General features: G+C 42.6%; 1 long non-coding RNA gene across 1 annotated transcript; it reads left to right on the forward strand.

The window, feature by feature from the left end:
• Window positions 1-8158: 8158 nt before the first annotated feature.
• Window positions 8159-20422, forward strand: LOC138647082 (uncharacterized). Its single transcript, XR_011314870.1, has 3 exons — window positions 8159-8224; window positions 18733-18787; window positions 20402-20422. It is a non-coding gene; the product is annotated as an uncharacterized lncRNA (long non-coding RNA).
• Window positions 20423-20628: the final 206 nt, after the last annotated feature.

The raw sequence follows: 20628 nt of genomic DNA on the forward strand, positions 1-20628 counted from the left end.
GTTCCGAGCATTTCTTCCGCCAGTTTTATTGTGCAAGATGTCACACCCAATTATTAGACGGAAATGCTCCTATATTTTTTTCTTGATTGTTCTAACTTGCCTTTTCTTTTTCATTGCATTCGTCTATAGTCTAGGGTGACAAGGTGTATTTATGGTGGTAAAAGATAATCTCATAATAATCCAATTACTGCAAGAACTGGAAACATTGCAAATACAGGTCCTTCTCAAAAAATTAGCATATAGTGTTAAATTTCATTATTTACCATAATGCAATGATTACAATTAAACTTTCATATATTATAGATTCATTATCCACCAACTGAAATTTGTCAGGTCTTTTATTGTTTTAATACTGATGATTTTGGCATACAACTCCTGATAACCCAAAAAACCTGTCTCAATAAATTAGCATATCAAGAAAAGGTTCTCTAAACGACCTATTACCCTAATCTTCTGAATCAACTAATTAACTCTAAACACATGCAAAAGATACATAAGGCTTTTATAAACCCCCTGCCTGGTTCATTACTCAAAACCCCCATCATGGGTAAGACTAGCGACCTGACAGATGTCAAGAAGGCCATCATTGACACCCTCAAGCAAGAGGGTAAGACCCAGAAAGAAATTTCTCAACAAATAGGCTGTTCCCAGAGTGCTGTATCAAGGCACCTCAATGGTAAGTCTGTTGGAAGGAAACAATGTGGCAGAAAACGCTGTACAACGAGAAGAGGAGACCGGACCCTGAGGAAGATTGTGGAGAAGGACCGATTCCAGACCTTGGGGAACCTGAGGAAGCAGTGGACTGAGTCTGGTGTGGAAACATCCAGAGCCACCGTGCACAGGCGTGTGCAGGAAATGGGCTACAGGTGCCGCATTACCCAGGTAAAGCCACTTTTGAGCTACAGAGAAGCAGCACTGGACTGTTGCTAAGTGGTCCCAAGTACTTTTTTCTGATGAAAGCAAATTTTGCATGTCATTCGGAAATCAAGGTGCCAGAGTCTGGAGGAAGACTGGGGAGAAGGAAATGCCAAAATGCCTGAAGTCCAGTGTCAAGTACCCACAGTCAGTGATGGTGTGGGGTGCCATGTCAGCTGCTGGTGTTGGTCCACTGTGTTTCATCAAGGGCAGGGTCAATGCAGCTAGCTATCAGGAGATTTTGGAGCACTTCATGCTTCCATCGGCTGAAATGCTTTATGGAGATGAAGATTTCATTTTTCAGCACGACCTGGCACCTGCTCACAGTGCCAAAACCACTGGTAAATGGTTTACTGACCATGGTATTACTGTGCTCAATTGGCCTGCCAACTCTCCTGACCTGAACCCCATAGAGAATCTGTGGGATATTGTGAAGAGAAAGTTGAGAGACGCAAGACCCAACACTCTGGATGAGCTTAAGGCCGCTATTGAAGCATCCTGGGCCTCCATAACATCTCAGCAGTGTCACAGGCTGATTGCCTCCATGCCACGCCGCATTGAAGCAGTCATTTCTGCCAAAGGATTCCCGACCAAGTATTGAGTGCATAACTGAACATTATTATTTGTTGGTTTTTTTGTTTGTTATTAAAAAACACTTTTATTTGATTGGATGGGTGAAATATGCTAATTTATTGAGACAGGTTTTTTGGGTTATCAGGAGTTGTATGCCAAAATCATCAGTATTAAAACAATAAAAGACCTGACAAATTTCAGTTGGTGGATAATGAATCTATAATATATGAAAGTTTAATTGTAATCATTACATTATGGTAAATAATGAAATTTAACACTATATGCTAATTTTTTGAGAAGGACCTGTATGTAGATTATAAAAGAGTGCACAAGCAATATTCTAGGGACCTTTGAAAAAGAAATAAGCAGATTATAATCTCAGCTTTACTATGCCTGATACAGCGCTGCTTCAGATTGAAGCAAACTTTTAATATTTTTGGGCTCAGCTATGCCCACCCCAGTCTCAGTTCAGGAGCCAACAATCAGGCTGTAGTTTTCATATAAAGTCTGCTACTGATTAAAAGAGGGGTGTCCACTACTAAGACAACCCCTTCTCGATCTTTCTTCCTGGACAAGCACCGTTCCAATGGTGTCAGAACTCGTGTTCCCAAGGCTCACGTGTAGTTCTTATGACAAGTGAGCCCTGCACCCGATCAGTGCTGTCATTGCTGTCCCCACCTTCAGATATATAAGTACTCAATTATGCTAAATCACATCTCACTGACAAGCAATGAGTCAGGGAAGTCAAGGAGTCTGAGTTTATGAGTCAGCAGAGTACTTCATAAACAGAGGGAAGAGACAAAGGCATAGTCAGTTCACCGTCCGGGGTCAAAATTCCTAGTTCATAATGCATCAAGGCAAAAGGGGTAATACAAACGGGTAATCAAAAGGCAAATTCAAGGTCCAGCAACAAAAATCAGAATATCAGATTTCAAAGCACAGAGCAAACAGCCCAAATGAGCTGAAAGCTACAACTGGCAATAGTCACAGCATAGCCAGACTTCTAATGGTCAAGGAATCAACTGTGAAAAGGTGACACTTGGAGGATTTACAGCAGGCACAACCTAATTGAGCTGTGAGGAATACCGCACACAAAAGTGACAGCCTAGCACATCTCTGCATACTATAGGATGACCGAGCTGTAAGCTGATAGCCCAGCAGCCGCTGCAATCCATAGTATGTCTGAGCTGTTACTCCTTGCATCTTTAGGTCACAGTGAGTGGCGGAATCATGACATAATCAAGAGGAAGTAAGCAGCCAGTTGCAGCTCTCACTTCTTCTTAATTACATGCACGTCTGAAGATGAGGATAGTGACGCCAGCACTGATTGGGTTCAAGGCTTATGTGTCATAACAACCTCATGTTAGCCCTGGAGAGTGAGTGCGGACACACCTGAAACAGCGTTCGCATGGGACGTGAGCATAAGTGTTTTTGTTTTAACCGGGGGAAGTCATCCAGAGTGAGAAGGGGTTGTCTTAGTAGTAGACAACTGCTGTAATATTAGAACTGGCACCAATTTATGCAGCTATTGGAAAGGAGGAGGAGGAGTACTACCTCTTACCTGACAGCGACCATGGATCTTCTTCTGATTAGCTAGCTTCTCATGCCAGGCTAATCAAAGTAAGAAGTTTAGTGGCCGTCATGTAAAAGGTGGTTCTGCCTCTCCTTAGCTCCTGTGTGCCTAAACATTGGAGCTCCCCCACAGGTGACCCCATTTTGGAAACTGGACCCCCCAAGGAACTTTTCTAGATGCATAGAGAGCACTTTAAACCCTCGGGTGCTTCACAAATTGGTCTGTAAGAATGAAAAATTACTTTTTTTAGACACAAATGTTCTTTTAGCCTACATTTTTTCATTTTCCCATGGGCAACAGGATAAAATGGATCCTAAAATTTGTTGGGCAATGTCTCCTGAGTACACCGATACCTCATATGTGGGGGTAAATTACAATTTGGGCGAATGGCAGGGCTCGGAAGGGAAGGAGCGCCATTTGACTTATTGAATGAAAAATTAGCTCTAATCGTTAGCGGACACCATGTCGCGTTTGGAAAGCCCCTGTGTGCCTAAACATTGGAGCTCCCCCACAAGTGACCCCATTTTAGAAACTAGACCCCCCAAGGAACTTATCTAGATGCGTGGTGAGCACTTTGAACCCCCAAGTGCTTCACAGAATTTTAGAACGCAGAGCTGTGAAAATAAAAAATAATTTTTCTTTCCTCAAACATGATTTTTTAGCCCACAATTTTTCATTTTCACAAGGGTAACAGGAGAAATTGGACACAAATGTTGTTGTCCAGTTTGTCCTTAGTACACTGATACCCCATATGTGGGGGTAAATCACTATTTGGGCACACGTCGGGGCTCGGAAGGGAAGTAGTGACGTTTTGAAATGCAGACTTTGATGGAATGGTCTGCGGGCATCACGTTGCATTTGCAGAGCCCCTGATGTCCCTAAACAGTAGAAACCCCCACAAGTGACCCCATTTTGGAAATTAGACCCCCAAAGGAACCAGATGTGTGTTGAACACTTTGAACCCCCAAGTGCTTCACATAAGTTTATAACGCAAAGCCGTTAAAAAGAAAAAATCATTTTTCTTTCTTCAAAAATGATTTTTTATCCCACAATTTTTTATTTTCACAAGGGAGACAAGAGAAATTGGACCCCAAAAGTAGTTGTCCAGTTTGTCCTGAGTATGCTGGTACCCCATATGTGGAGGTAAACCACTGTTTGGACACACGCTGGAGTTCGGAAAGGAGGGAGCATCAATTGACTTTTTGAACGCAAGATTGGCTGGAAGCAATAGTGACGCCATGTCACGTTTGGAGACCCCCCTGATGTGCCTAAACAGTGGAAACCCCTCAATTCTGACTCGAACACTAACCCCAACATATCTCTAACCCTAATCCCATCTCTAACCATGACCCTAATCACAACCCTATCCCCAACACACCTCTAACCACAACCTTAACCCCAACACACCCCTAACCGTAATCCCAACCCTAACCACAACCCTAACCCAACATACCCCTAACCCTAATCCCAACCATAACCCTAACCACAAGCCTAACCCTAACCCCAACACACCCCTAACCCTAATCTTAACCCTATTTCCAACTCTAACCCTAATTCCAACTCTAAATCTAATTCCAACCTTAAGGCTATGTGCCCACGTTGTGGATTTGTGTGCAGATTTTTCCACATCATTTTTGAAAAATCCGCAGGTAAAACACAGTGATTTACCGTGGATTTCCAGTGTTTTTTCTGCGTCAGCCAAATCCGCACCATGTGCACATAGCCTAATTCTAACCCTAACCCTAATTCTAACCGTAACCCTAACCCTAATTGCAACCCTAACCCTAGTTGTAACCCTAACCCTAGTTCTAACCCTAACCCTAGTTCTAACCCTAACCCTAGTGGAAAAATAAAAATAAATATATTTTCTTTATTTTATTATGTTCCTTACCTATGGTGGTGATAAAAGGGGGGGGGGGGGTATTTACTATTTTTTTTATTTTGATCACTGTGATATGATCTATCACAGTGATCAAAATAAATGAACGAATCTGCCGGCCGGCAGATTCGGCGGGCGCACTGCGTATGCGCCCGCCATTTTGGAAGATGGCGGCACACATGTAGAAGACGGACGGACCCCGAGAGGGACACCAGAGGTCGGTAAGCATGGGGGGGTGGGATCGGAGCACGGGGGTGGGATAGGAGCACGGGGGGAGCGGACTGCAGGATGGAGGGGAGCAGAGGACAGGATGGAGGGGAGGAGATCGGTGGTGGTGGCGGGGACAGATCGTGGTCTCCAGCCATGGTCGATGATATTGCAGCATCGGCCATGGCTGGATTGTAATATTTCACCAATTTTCATTGGTGAAATATTACGCTTGCTCTGATTGACTGTTTCACTTTCAACAACCAATCAGAGCGATCGTAGCCACAGGGGGGTGAAGCCACCATCTCCCCCCCTCCCCCCCCCCCCCGGGCTCAAGTACCACTCCCCCATCCCTGCAGGTTAGGTGAAATTTCAGTTAACCCTTTCACTCGATCTGCAGGAGCGCGGTCCTGTCATGACACCACATAGGCATCACAGGTCGCATTGGCACCGACTTTCATGACGCCTACGTGGCGTCACAGGTCGGGAAGGGGTTAAAGTCACGTTTTCTCACTCAGCTTAGAGTTTAACTTTCTAATGCTAGATGTCTTTTGGTTCTTAAGGATCAGCCCATTTTCCATTGTTTTCATTTGCCATAACTTTTTATTTTTTCTGTTACTATATGAGGATATAGTTTTGGTTTTTTTGTGGGACAAGTTGAAGGCTTTGTCAGTACCATTATATGATACTTATAATTTATCTATTTATTTTGAGAATTCTGTTAGTAAGAAAAGCAAAACTAAAACAGCAATTTTGACATAAATTTATGCATTTTTTTTTTGCTGTTATTGTTTATTGTGTTGTTAAAATAACAAGTTAATTATTCCAAGATTCGCTGCGATGTTGCCAAATATATATTTTTTTGGTGAACTATTTATCCTTTCCCGACTAGACGATTTTACATTTTTTTTCCTTTTGTTTTTTCCATTCCCTTCTTCCTACAGGCACAACTTTATTATTTTTACGCTTTTACGAGCTTTAGAATTGAACCATACCATTCATTATATCATGATGAATTTGTCAGGTGATTTTGTCATGAATTTGTCCACCATCCCACCTGAGCGCTGACAACGTCTCAAAAAGTTGATGGAGCTGGTTGTAAATGAAAGTAATTTTAATAAAAGGAGAGACAAACAAAGAATAAAAGCTGAAAAGCCGTTACCCATATTGTTCAAGAAATCCAATAGTAAAATGTGATTGCTGTTCAGTACTGAAGAGGAATAACAGCGAGCGATAAAACAGGATCACATTCCCGACTGCACAGTAAACATTCAGCAGGTCAGCGTCAACGGTAGATTTCAGCTTGTGTTCTTGTCAAGAGAACTGTGAGATCTCTGGTTACTGTTGGGTAAAAGGCACATATCTGCCAGGAACGTGTCCAGTAATAGAGCTTCATCTCCTATTTAAAGATCAACAACAAATCCATTTTCTACAACATATAAGAGGCGCAGAGGTGACCCCAAAACACTCTTTGTCCTGCAAGAATGGACCAGTAATATAAACAAGGCATTATAGAAACAGACCCTGTTACAAGTTTTGCATTGAGGTCTTGGAGCTCCTCAAATTCTAAAATATTGCAATGAGTAGAACAAGCCAAGGATATTACATAATTGCCATCGACCCCTTGCTGCACCCCAATAGTACAACATTGGGAGCAATAGTCTTTGCAACATCGTGAACTGTTAGGTCAAGTTCCCTTGGTGAATATTCGGTGTCTTTTTTGATATTGCAGATTTTCCGCATCTACTATGTAAGGCTAGTTTCACACTAGCGTTTCCCTGATGTGCGGCGGACTGCGGACTTCCTCCGTGAAGCCCCGCCCTCAGCTGCACCTCCGCTGCTAGCTCCGCCTACATCTGCATGCGGCCTGCGTACCTATATTTAACATTAGGTACGCAGGTCGTGCGGCTGTATGCGGATGGTGCCACATGCGTCGTTTTGACGATGCGGCGACCAGCGGAGACGCAGCCACGTAGCATTTTTTTTTCCGCATCGTCAAAACGACGCATGCGGCACCATCCGCATACAGCCGCACGACCTGTGCTGTCAGACTGAAGGATTGCACACTTGTAGAGAGACTATTAACCAAGTAGAAAAGGCCATGTTGACTCTTTACATCATTTACATGAGTAAGTTAATAAAAAGATTAGCAACCTAATATTAATGGTGTCAAATATGAAATTAAGCACCCTGAATATGAACTTTTCTAATTTTCTGTGCTACGTGATCTAGATCCTTTAGAAACTTTCGAAGTACGGTCATTTCTAGGAACGGAATGAGCAGAGTGATGCAAAAACTTTCCCAGCTGTGTTCCTTATGTTTCAAAACAGCCCCCCTGCCTGACGGCAGCAGAGGCTAGCCCTCCCTGTTACTGAGGTCTGATATACACACCAGTCTGCCCAGTAACAAAGAGCTGCACAATCCAGTACACAATAAGATCGAGTTCCCAGCAAAACATGTTTTCTTTCCCTGTTCTTTAAACAAAGGGTAAGGTTATAAGAACTGGGTCATTTGTTAACTCCTTGCCAGGACACGGTGAATTATGGAGCAACAGTACATAATGTTAGAGGGATACTTCCTATTAGATAGGGGGATAACTTACTGATCACTGAGGGTCCAAATGCTGGGATTACCATTTATTCTGAAAAATGAGCTATGAATGGAGCTGAGATGAGCATGCTCAACCTATGTTTCATTTATAGTCTATGGGGTCAGGGCCAGCTCCAGGTTTTCGTGGGCCCCTGGCGAAAGAGTCTCAGTGGGCCCCTTTAACACATACCACGATTCATGATGCACAGATATGGCAGAGAAATATAAGTATACAACACACTTCAATACAAAGCTGAACTTCTTGTGTTTCCTCCCTCTACTAAACTATCTATACTCGGCTTTGCAATTTCCTTGGGTGGTGCAACCTTTACTCACACGCAGCAAGCTCGCTGTCTTCAGGTCATATTTGATACAAGACTTTCCTTTATTCTCTATGCCCAATCACTCATTCGCTCGTGTCACCTGCACCTTAAAACATCTCCAGGATCAGACCTTTTCTCACCTTCGACAGTACGAAAACTCTTAGGGTAAGTTCACACAGGGCGTTTTTGCTGCGTTTTTTTGCTGTTTTTAAGCTAAGGGCAACAGTCCTGAAACGGCCACTTATACCGTGAATTTTGTATGATTTTCACCCTATCCTTTGCAAAAGGTGAAGTTCAAGTTAAATATTTTCACTATTAATTAATGTGCTGCAGATATAAAATCCACACCACAGGTTAATTTCAACTCAGATGTTGGATAGTTGGGTTTTTTTTTTCCGCAATATTTGCTAAAGTTTCCTGCTTCTGTAATATGCTGCCAATTTTCTGCCTGGAAAATCCGAGTAAAAAATCTAAACTGTATTATTCCATGTGTGAGGGAGCACATCTGCATAAACTTTCGTTTAAAGTGATATTTGACCTGGGGTTTTTATGATTCTATATGTTAAAGTGGTCAACTCATGAAGATAAAACATGTCCATACAGGCATAGAGGTGGTCCATTCATAGGCTCTGGTGGACTTTGCCTGGCCATGTAATACTACCTATGGCCTGCAGTGTCCATTGTCGGGGAACCATGGGCCTGGCTATGACCGCTTCTGATGGTTCCAGAAGCCAAGCTCAGAGCTCTGAGCAGAACATCTGTTTTACGTCAAAAGTTTTCATTGCTGACAGCAGAAGCTTCCGTTGATTTGCTAGATAAGGAGGTGCTAAATCGCTTTCTCAGGAGAGAACGGAATCATTGCAATTTAGATTTGACATAAAAACTTTGAATACTTCAAGGTTTTATCTATTCCAGTGCTTCCCACCAACTACCAGTTCCACTATCTAACTCGGTGCACAGTGCATCCCACTTGAATTCCAGCCAATACAGCTCTCATATCTGGTGTCTAACCTTTAACCCACTTAGATAGTAAGCTCTTGTGTGCAGGGTTCACTCTACTGTTCTATTTCTTTTACTGTCTCTTATATCTTTATATACAGAGGGTACGGAAAGTATTCAGACCCCTTTACATTTTTCACTCTTTGTCTCATTGCAGCCATTTGGTAAATTCAAAAAAGTTCATTTTTTTTTCTCATTAATGTACACTCTGCATCCCATCTTGACTGAAAAAAAACAGAAATGTAGAAATTTTTGCAAATTTATTAAAAAAGAAAAACCTGAAATATCACATTTCTCCGTGTGTTTTGCAAAGACGTAATGTCCATGAAAAAAACCTGACATGTGAAAAGGTTATAATGGATACTTGTTGTATCTGTGAAAAAAAAACAGAGGCAACACGGACGTCAGAATGAGGCCTAAGATGGGAATAGCCCTTTAACTCTGCATTTCTGGCACTAATAGCTACTGAACCCACTAGTGGCCGACATGTATAGAATAAGTCAAAAGTATATTTCACAACTATTTCCTATAGCGATTAACAGAAGAAAAAAAAAATCAAATACATTAGTCGAATGGTAGAGCCTCGGCAGCATTGATTTCGACCATGAACCACCATGCTTGAGCAGAAATAGTTAAACACGGAGACCCGAGTGATCACTAAATCCAATCTCTGAAGGATCTGTATACTCTTGGTCCATTTACAAGAAAATTAAATTGTTGATTTTTGACACCGTCTTCCCAATACTACGTTACATATGCCAAAATCGTCTGGACGTAGCGGTACGGACAAGTGAGTCAGGGAAGGAAATATTAGGACATTGAATGACGCTGCCTAGAAGATGGGGAATGGAGGAGGGGACGGAGCAGCTTTAATCAGCAGGAGCTATAAGAGGAGAGCACAGATAATAGAAGGAATATCCCGTCTGATTCTGGGAAAGGGGGAATGTATTTTGGGGTGGGCCAGTCCTGACTGGTTCTGTCTAGTTACGCCCAACATCTGAGACTTGTTTTCGTTCGGATATGACGCCCTGCTGCTGCTGTTCCTCTTCTCTGTTCTGCACCTTGGTTTGGGGAGGGGGATGAGACCTTTCACCCAATTTTTCATGCTGCATTCACATAGCATAATGCACATTGCATACTTATAGCCATCGCTGGGACTACAGGCTTCCACCGTCTTGCATTAACCCCGTTGCTGACGATTCACTCCATGCCCTGCGGCGTCTAATAAACGGAATATGTATGGAATCTGCTAAGGTGACAATTACTTCTGCCTCTCGTATATTCTCCAGAATACATTACAGACGCCGTGTTAAGCAATTAAGGGAAGGGCGATGATGTACCGTAGTCAGGAAACAACCGAGTCATGTTACTCATCATGCGAGTTCGAGATGACAAGTCTTCATCCGTCGTTGCGCTTTTACGTAATGTTAATATAACAGATTAGCATTGACACTTGTAATAATGATTTACTGACGTTCTATAGGGAGAAATTTACTAAGACTGGATTTCGTTGGTAAGAGTAAGACCTTTTTCAGACGTCCACTTTTTTTTCTCAAACCTTAAAAAAGAGGAGCAATTTTAATCATCAATATTTGGATCAGATTTTAATCAGTGTTTGGTCAGTGGTTCCCATTTTTTGCCATCAGTAATTTTCACTTATGGCCCAAAAAATATATCGACTTGCATATATGATTTTAATTTGAGACTTTGATTAAAAACAGGAGTCTCCATGATATATTTGGGTGGACGAAATGGACAACAAACAATAAACACATACATGTGAACAGCACCATAGGCTATTATGGATACGTGCTTTATCTGTGCACAACAGGGAAAGAACGCATATGGGAAAAATGGAAGGCTGGATGAAGCCTTAGGGCCTGTGCACACATTGCAGATCTGACACGTTTGCCGGATTTTTTGCTGGCACAAAACCTGAAGGGTTTCCTGATGCCAGCAAAGTGAATGAGAATCTTAAAATCCCATGACCACCTTGCTTATTTTTGACTTGCAGATTTAATGTAGATTCAGCATTTTTGCTGCAGATTTCCGATAAAATCATAAAGCCTGTACTCTCCTCCTGTGCCGGCGCCATGCCCACGGTATCGGCACTCTCTCTCCCCTGGGCTGTGATTCGGTGTTGTGACACGTGATACCGGCGCCCATGTCTCCATCTTCGTAGGAACTGAGCATGAAGATGAAGCGACGGATCCACTCATCCCACTGGAATGGAGGCAAGTATAGACTTTATTATTTTATTGGGGCCAAACATTTAGTTTAGGAAGGGGTTGTCCTAGTAGTGGACAACCTATTTAAAAAAAAGTGATAAGAAAAGCACAAAGCAAGAAAAAGTCACAAATGTGCTAAGAAAAATAGTAGGTATTAAAATTTGCAACTTTTGACACCAGAATACTAAAATGCGGACATTGAAAAATTCCCCCTTGTGGGTACATTTACAAAGACTCTCTGCCATAGACTTCCAAACCTTTTCCACCGAACTTACGGGAGAAGCCCGTGTTCAGCGTTTAGCAGCGGACAGACACTAACTGTCCGGTACAAACCTTGTCACAACCCCTCTGATCTCTCAGTCACTTCTCTTTGGCACCTGGGACAACCATCATTGACAGGAGCTGAGGTCGGAGCTTCTTTATGTTCCTCTGTGGCCATCACTGAGCCCATACAAACTAATAATGGGAATAATAGTAGAGTTCATGTAACGCCGCCTGGTTCCTTATGTTGTAGGCATGTGACAGTTCATTTTCAACACTCATATACACATGAAGGGTGACGAATGTTGTTGCTTGGTCCCTGAGTAAGGCTAGGTTCACATTGCGTTAGGGCAGTCCGTTTAGCGCATAGCCCGTTCGAGGTCCATCACTCAAATGACGGCACATCGTTAGCGCACGCCCATTGTGAGCGTGCGCTAGCGGTGCGTTTGCCATTACAAGCAATGGCGGCGTTAACGGACTACGTTACACCGCGTTATGCCGCGGTGTAACGTAGTCCGTTTAACGGGTTCACATAACGCAATGTGACCCTAGCTTAAGAAGGGATTTGCTTTGTTATGACAACATGAAGGTGCATATATCACACATGCAGTTTTATTGATAGTTTTTAAGTAGTTTTTGGAATAAAAAATAGGAATTAATTCAAACAAAAAAAAAACACTTTACCTATCTAAACTCTAGATACTCTATACCGACATCAAAAACGTCCACAAAAACTAGAAGTGTGATTCCAGCTGAACAGGCGTGACACGCCACCAAATAACATTTCTTGGGGTAGAGACACATTGACCCTGACTCATCAACAGCATTTTTCACACCAGTCTTGATGAGAGAGCTTGGTGGTGGTACGCCACAACTCATCTTGAAATTCATGTTAATTGCTAACTTTTGCATAGTTGTGTATATAAAACCTATGTGTCGCTGCAAACATTGCATGGCTCCTTATCAATTTCAAAATCATGTGTTTGCATGAATAGTGCAACTTTTTTATTTTAAATTTATTTTTAATATTTGAATTACACAATAAGCTTGTATAGCGACTTTATACATGGTGCTTTTTAATTTTTGCTTTGACATGCTCTGTGCATTTAATTAAAGGGAATCTGTCACCAGGTTTTTGGTCCCCCATATGAGAGGAGCATAATGGTAGGTCTCTGAATACTGAGCTCTGCATAACCCCACCTACACCCCTGATTGGCAGCTTTCTGCCTATACACAGTGTGCACAGAAAGCTGCCAATCAGTGGTGGAGGTGGTGTTATACAGAGCTCATGAATATGGAGGACTATCTGATTTACTAGTTCTCTAGTGATAAGCCCCTGGTAAAAAAAAAAAAAAAACAAAAAAAAAAACAGTGATTTTATGAAAACTCCTTGTTTGGTAACAATGTAGGTTCTCTGTAGAAGAGACCTTTGCAGATGCTTGTCACCCGATTGGTTAGAAATCCTACCAAGACTGGATTCCCTTTCTCCAAAAGGTCCAGCAAGAACTGGTAAATAGATTTCTAGTTGATAGAAGGGAATTCAGTGCCTGTTTTTTAGTCTTGGCCTCAGTTATGGAGAAATTGTAATGAACACATTACCAGTGCTATGTAAAAACTACTTGTGCCAACATAGTGTATGTAATGACAGATCTATTACAGTGAGTGAAATTTAATAACAGGTTTTGTTCTGCTTTATTGTTCTTTGTTCCAAACAGAATATTTAGAAACGTACAAGACCTGGTAGATGGAAGGACTGCCAACATTGTAGTCCACAGATGTTATGCAAATTACCAGAAATATATATGTCCCATTTGGAGAGCCCCTGATGTGCCTAAACAGTAGAAATCCCCCATAAGTGATATCCTTTTGGAAACTAGACCCCTCAAAGAATGTATTTAGAAGTGAGGTGAGTACCTGGAACCCCCAGGTGCTTCACATCGGTTTATAACGTTGAGCCGTGAAAATAATAAAATCACATTTTCTACACAAAAATGTTATTTTATCCCCAATTTTTTCATTTTCATAAGGGTAACAGGAGAAATTGCTGCTTACAACTTGTTGTATAATTTCTCTTGAGTACACTGATACCTCATATGTGGGAGAAAACTCTTGTTTGGGCGCACAGCAGGGTTCGGAAGGGAAGGAGCGTCATTTGACTTTTTGAATGTAAAATTTCCTGGAATCATTAGAGGAATTTGTGACACCCCAGGAATCCAGTTGTCACAGTGGTATTACCTGCCTCCCAGAGAGGGTGATGCCATGCCTGGTAGTGAGAAGGAGTCCCCATTGCAGGTAACACTAGCATACAACACTTTCCTGACTCCAGTCCAGAAGGGAGAGCTCTAGACCCAGTTTCAGGGTAGCTTCCCTATAAGTTCTGGTCTGGAGGAGGAGTTAGTGAGTCAGAGCTAGTCTGAGGAAGAGGAAGCATGTGAGGAGAGGAGAACTTGGAGTGGAGCTGCGATTGAGCTCCCTCCAAGGATTGAGCGCAAGAAGCCGGACACGGGGGTCCGAGGTTGTGTGGGAACTGTATGCCCCACAGCAGAAACTGGAGGGCAGGAGATTGCAGGTCTCCTGGCCACCACTGACATCCGAAGGCACAGCAGCAGATTAGAGCCCGGAGTCAACACGAGAGAAGGGACGCCTGTAAAAAGGCTCGAGCTGCCTGCCATGTGGGTAGTGTCCACCTAAAAGGACAGATTGAGAAAGGACCTTGTGTGAAGCCTCAGGCAGCAAGGGACAGAGAATTCAGCGCAGAAAGGAAGGCTTCCAACCCCACCTGGCTAGGGAGATTCCGAACCGCTTCCAGGCTGCCCAGATTTCAAAGATCACCTGTAATCTGTGCTCTGGACTGCAATTTCACCAGTAAAAGGTAGAGACCGCAAATCCTGTGTCCTCCTATTATTTCCTGCACCCCAACACCTACAACCCCTCATAGACTGTCCTGGTAGCCCTGGGGCCTCCGCTCCACCTGTGGGGAGCAAAACCATCTAAGCTGCATTACCATCAGCCCCAGAGGATCCCTTTAAGCAGCGTCGGCCATCCCTGGCCGAGTACCACAGGTGGCGTCATGAACATTACTACATTAGACTTTATTTCCACTTCCATTCATCCCCTTTATTGGACACCCAGGGCCACAGACCGGGTCACTTCTGCCGTGACACATCCTTTTAAGAACCAGCCCGGTACCGAGTACCCACGGCCCTGGTGGGCACTCCAAAGCCATGTCCCATTTGGAGAGCCCCTGATGCTCCTAAACAATGGAAACCTTTGACTCCAATTTGGAAACTAGATGTGTGGTGAGCACCTTGAACCCCCGGGTGCCTTACAGAAGTTTATAACGTTGAGCTGTGAAAGAAAAAAATTACAATTTTCACCACAAAATTTATATTTTAGCCCCAAATTTTGTATGTTCGTAAGGGTAACAGGAGAAATTGCACCATACAATTTGTTGTGCAATTTCTCCTGATTTCGCTGGTACCCCATATGTGGGGGAATACTTCTTTTGAGGCACAGAATTTTATACCTTTGGGCTGTGAAGAAAAAATTATTCATTTTTTACCACCAAAATTTTGTTTTAGCCCCAGATTTAAAATTTTCATACAAGAAGTGGGTAAAAATGGCACTATAATTTGTCCCACAATTTCTACTAAACGTGGCAATACCCCATATGTGGCTGTACAGTACTGCTTAGCCATACGGAGAGACTCAGGAGGGACAGAGTGCTATTTGCCTAATGGAGCTCAGATTTTCCTAGAATAGTTTGCGGACTTCATATACAGAGCCCCTAATTGCCAGAACAGCAGAATCCCCCCCTCAAGTGACCCCATTTTGGAAATTATACCTCTTTGGGAATTTATCTTTAGGTGTAGGGACAATTTTGACTACATGGGTGTTTTCCAGAAACAAGCAGCAGTGGATATTGCGCAGTGAAAATTGCAAACTGCCATTGTAGTGACCAGTATGTTGCAGTCACCAGTACGTTATGCCCAGCTCATGTTTGTGGAGACATGCACCCATAAGTTAGGAGGGCTCTCATCACTTCAGAAATGCCAAACATGGACGCAATATGTGATTTAGGTACACTATGGGACTCAGAAGGAATTGGGCATTTGGATTTGGGAGCACATAATTTGCTGAACTTCTCTTGAAGAGTGAGGAGCCATTTCACCTTTCTAGATCCTTTGTACTACCAGTAACGTGGAATTCCCATATATTTCCATTGACAGATGATGGGCCTGAGTGGGGACTTGCTTTTTTTGTGGATTGAGTTGCAAGCTTTTATTGGGAACATTTTACATTACATTTAGGATCACATTTATCCGGCGCTGTACGCTGATGACCACTTACTTTGGGGTTTCCATCTAAATCGCTGAGTGACGGGATTCAGATGAAACCCCCGAGGGATCCATTCACTATATAATGAGTCAGCAGATTTACTCTGGACTCTCTCTGGCCTCTGTTCTGCGGCGTCCTTCTTTTCAAACCTGCAAACTATGAAAACTATGGTCGACAGTACTTTTATGCAATCCTAAAAAGAAGGACACCGCCAGATTACAGGTCCTATGGCGTCCACAGTGCCTGCATCTGCCTCATCATAGGGAATCTTCTGCCAAAGGTTCCGTCTGAATCATGCACTTCAGAGATTTACACAGAAGCCCCGATCAAAGTGCTCAGCACAAAGCACAGGATGAATGTGTGCCAAGCCTTACTGGGATCTTTGGGAGGCAGAACGAACAAATCAACAGGTGAAGATTTAATTTTATTAATTTTTTATGCCATTCCTCGTGCGGTATAAATGATTTGGCGACTGTATTTTTCGGGTCGCTGCGATTACATTGATACCAGATTTATATTGGGATCTTATGTTTGGCTGCTGTCACAAACTAAAAACGCTTTTTATTGCAAAAGCTAGTTTTTGCATCACTATATTTTGAGAGTTATAATTTTTCCATATTTCAGCCGACAGAGACATGTGAGGGTTTGTTTTGCGGGATGAGTTGACGTTGGTACCATTTTCGGGCATATGACATTTTTTGATCACTTTCCATTTCGATTTTTGGGAGGCAGAATGAACAAAGAACAGCAATTCAGGAAATTTTATTTGGGAGGTTTATGTCGTTCCGTGTGTTGTAAAATTGTTAAGGTAGTTTTATTCTTCGGGTCAGTACGATTACAGCGATGCCACACTTATATCGTTTTTTTCATGTTTTGGTGCTTTTAAACAATAAAAACTATTTTATGGAGAAAATAATTATTTTTGCATCGTTTTATTCTCAGAGCTATGACGTTTTTATTTTTCTATTGATGGAGCTGTATGATGGCTTATTTTTTGTAGGACAAGATGTTTTGAGCGGTACCATGTTTATTCATATTTGTCTTGTTGAGCGTGTTTTATTCCACTCTTTGTTCAGCGGTATGAAGAATTATTTTTTGCCTTGTTTTTTTATTTCTTTTTTTATGGTGTTCACTAGATGGGTTAACAAGTGGGAGAGTTCCATAAGTTGGGTCGTTGTGGACTCGGCGATCCTATATATGTGTAATTTTATTGTTTATGGATCGCCCCCAGAGTAGGGCAATGGGGTACTCGACACCGGGTCCTGCGGTTCGGGGGATGTCACGGTGGCTGACCCGGTCCGTGGCCCTCAGGGTTGTCCAGTAAAAGAGTTTATATATGGGCAATGTGCAGTAAAGAACGAGGAGACAGGTTTGCAGTCTTTTACCTTGTTTACTGAAGACTTCAGATAGTATCCTCATCCCGGAGCGCCAGATGACAGGGCAGGCAGAGTCCAGTCGGTCTGAAGGCAATTCCAGAGTCCCCTTTATCCAGGTGGAAATCAGTAGCATTCCTTCTAGCTCCTGTGTGTTGTAGTACCTTCCTGCTGAGCTTCTCGGTAAGGTCCTCACAACTCTTGTAGATGTTCTATATGTTATTTCTTCCTCTCTGTCCCCCAGATGGTGTGGATAGGACAAACCCCTATGACTGATGGCCTGAGGCTTGTTTATAGGGACCCTAGAGATGCCCCGACCTCCACAAGTTGCCACCGTGTCTTCTTAGGTATTAAGGTCGGGCAGCCAACCTGTAAATCACTGTCCTGCCGGACAACCTGGAGCAAGGCTTAGAGACAGTTGGTCCCTCGGTGTTCCTGGCTACCGGCTTCTGCGCCTCAGAAAGGAGCAGCTTGTTCCTGGCTGATCTCCATCTGGTATTTCTCTCCTGTGCTCTGCTTTCCTGCACACTCTCTGCAGTATGTTCACCTTTTAGTGTCTTTTCCCAGGAGTTTCAGCACGTCATGCCAGCAGAGCTCCTCTCCTTCTCCCTGCCTGACAGGAACTGAACCCCTTTTCCCTCCAGATCAGGATCTAAGTAGGGGAGCTCACCCTAAACAGGCTTAGAGCTCCCCCTTCTGGTCTGGAGTGTGAACATGTTGCATGTGTGTGATACCTGAATGTGGTTGTCTTTCATTGCCTTTTGACATGACATCACTTCTCCCCTGAAGGGATAATGACATCACTGCGACAACCAGGACACTGGGGCGCCGCATTTACATTTTGTTTCATAAAAATATTTACCTATGTGTACAATATATTTAGATTTTTTTTTTACTTTTGTACTTTGTCCCACTATGGGACTATCATTTTTTGCATGCTGATCACTGGTATAGCAAGGGGATGCAGCAGTCCTATACATTATTTTCTTGCATCAAGTTCTAACTTGCTGTAAAACTTTGGCCAATAAAACATAACTTTATTGCAAATAAAGCCTACATGACTCAGTACGGAAGAAATAATAAGTATCCGTGTAAATATATTTCCTCCTTAATGCATTTAAGATGACTTGACCCTGTGTTATTGAAGCAGAAAGCTCAGAGACAGAAGAACACCGTGTGAGCTGCTCAGCGTATAGGAAGACAGACTGGAGGACAACTTGTTCTGTTTACTGTAGGGATCAGATGATTGAAAAACAGAAGGTATTTGTTAAGACTTAAGAAATTCAAACACATTCAATTGGGTTGATCTACGGTGAAATAATTGGACACTCCCTTGACTTGGGCAACAGAAAGAAATTAGTAAATTGCAGATGATTTCTGAAAACATACCACAATATTTCAAAATATTGTCGTAGAATATTTTTTTTCTAAAGTCCCATTGGGTTGTCTCATGAAGGTTACCTTATTTTAACAGGAACCTAACTGGTCTGGACCCATGGAGACTAGCTGTTATCAGAGGAAGAAGTCAGGTAGGGTCAGACCTATTACCTTCAGCGAAATATGGCATAATATGGTGGTGGCCATTCGAATAAATGGTTGTCTATATATTTCGAGAATGCCAAAGTGGATCTCAACTCTGACCCATAAATAAGGGCTTGGAAAGATAAATTATCCTTAAAAGGGTTGTCTATTGACAAGAGATTGATAGCCCTTCTCTGGAATGGGTCGCAATATCAGATTGGTGGTCTCTACACCTGCCACCTCCACCAATCAGCTCAGGGAAGGACAAAGAGAAGAAGGCTCTTGTGCACGAACACTACATGCGTCCTTTGCAGCTGCAAGTAAGAGGGCAGGGAGCAACTTTAGTCACTGATGAAAAGAGTGGCCCATATACTGTCCTTGCATAGGGTCTTACTTCTTTCTATGTCCGTCACTGCTTTGAAGATCAATAGTTCATCATAATGCACCCCTCTATGTGTCTGTGACAGAAGCAGCTTTCTGATTTGGAGGTGGAACTGGACCCCTTTGTGCCCTTGCACAGGTTGTACCAATAGCATGTCCATCCATGTATAAGCTATTTTAAGCTCTGACCGGGGAAGGAACATATCATTGGTGAGCACCGCACAGGGACCCAAGAGACAAGGAGGCCCATTTCTTCGTTCAAAGCAAGTGTAATTGTGCATTATGATGAACTATTGGACCAAAAATGGCACAGATATTGTCCTTGAAAAGGGTCCCTTTCTTATCTTTGTCTGCGGTGGCTGGCTCTGATGATGGGCAGATGTAAAAAACACAATACGCTGCTAAATTCAATATGTAGCGGCTGCTGTCGAGTACTGCAGAACAGCTTCTTTTTCAGTTGAGTAGGAGCTATTCTGCAGCACCAGACAGCAGCTGCATTGTTGCACTGTTCAATGTGTTTACATCCGGAGAGCTGACTGATAGGGGTACAAGCTGTCGGACCCCCACCAATCTGATATTCTATATTAATACCTTGTAAAGTGGTCAACACTTTAATACCGTCATTGCTCTAGCCCACAAGAGATCATACCATTAAACCCTTTACTGCATTGCTGCAGGTAAAATGAACACTATCTTCCCATTTTTCAAAAAGATAAAATATTTTATAACATTATTGTTAGTTTAAATATAAAAGATGGAAGTGCACCAATGCTGGCAGGCGGAGGCCCACACGTTGACTCTTCACAAGGCCTCTAAGTTGTCGGTGTCCGCCCCTACACTAGACAGAGCACTTGATCTGAATTCATTACATTTCTACTATTAGATAACCTTATGAAGCAGCATTTCATTATTATTAACTATTATCCAGAAATGAATCAGATGGCAGTGCGGCCTTGAAAACCAGTTCTTTCCATTCTGCATCTTGAAGAATAAAGGTGACCCGGTGCATTGCGTGTTCTGTGTTTGCACTAGGATAAGGCACGCTCTGTTTCCTGGCATTGCCTGCTGTAGGAGGCAGAACTTTCAGCACATTGAAATATTTTGCATTCATCAAAGGAGAAAGTTACAGTGTGCTTTTCGACCGGCTTTACAGGTGGAACTCATATGATCCTATTATTACCTGATTTTACTATTTGCAGTTATTTCATATTTTTATTTTATGTTTTTTTATATTTCTTCAGCACTGCTATGTGTAGCATAAATTATGATCTCCTGTAAACCTCAGCCACGGGGGTCTTCTGCAGAACCCCAGCTATCGTGACGACCCATCATGTGACAAGGCGCCAAAGTGTATTTTCTCTGATACGCGTTTTAGAGAAAAATTTAACTGGTTGCAATTGTGCAGCCAGGCTCAGATTCATGATACTTGTGATTTGAAAAATTAATTTGCTTCACATAGCAGGAATTA

Source organism: Ranitomeya imitator, chromosome 8 (assembly GCF_032444005.1).
Source record: "Ranitomeya imitator isolate aRanImi1 chromosome 8, aRanImi1.pri, whole genome shotgun sequence".
In the NCBI taxonomy this organism is placed as follows: domain Eukaryota; kingdom Metazoa; phylum Chordata; class Amphibia; order Anura; family Dendrobatidae; genus Ranitomeya; species Ranitomeya imitator.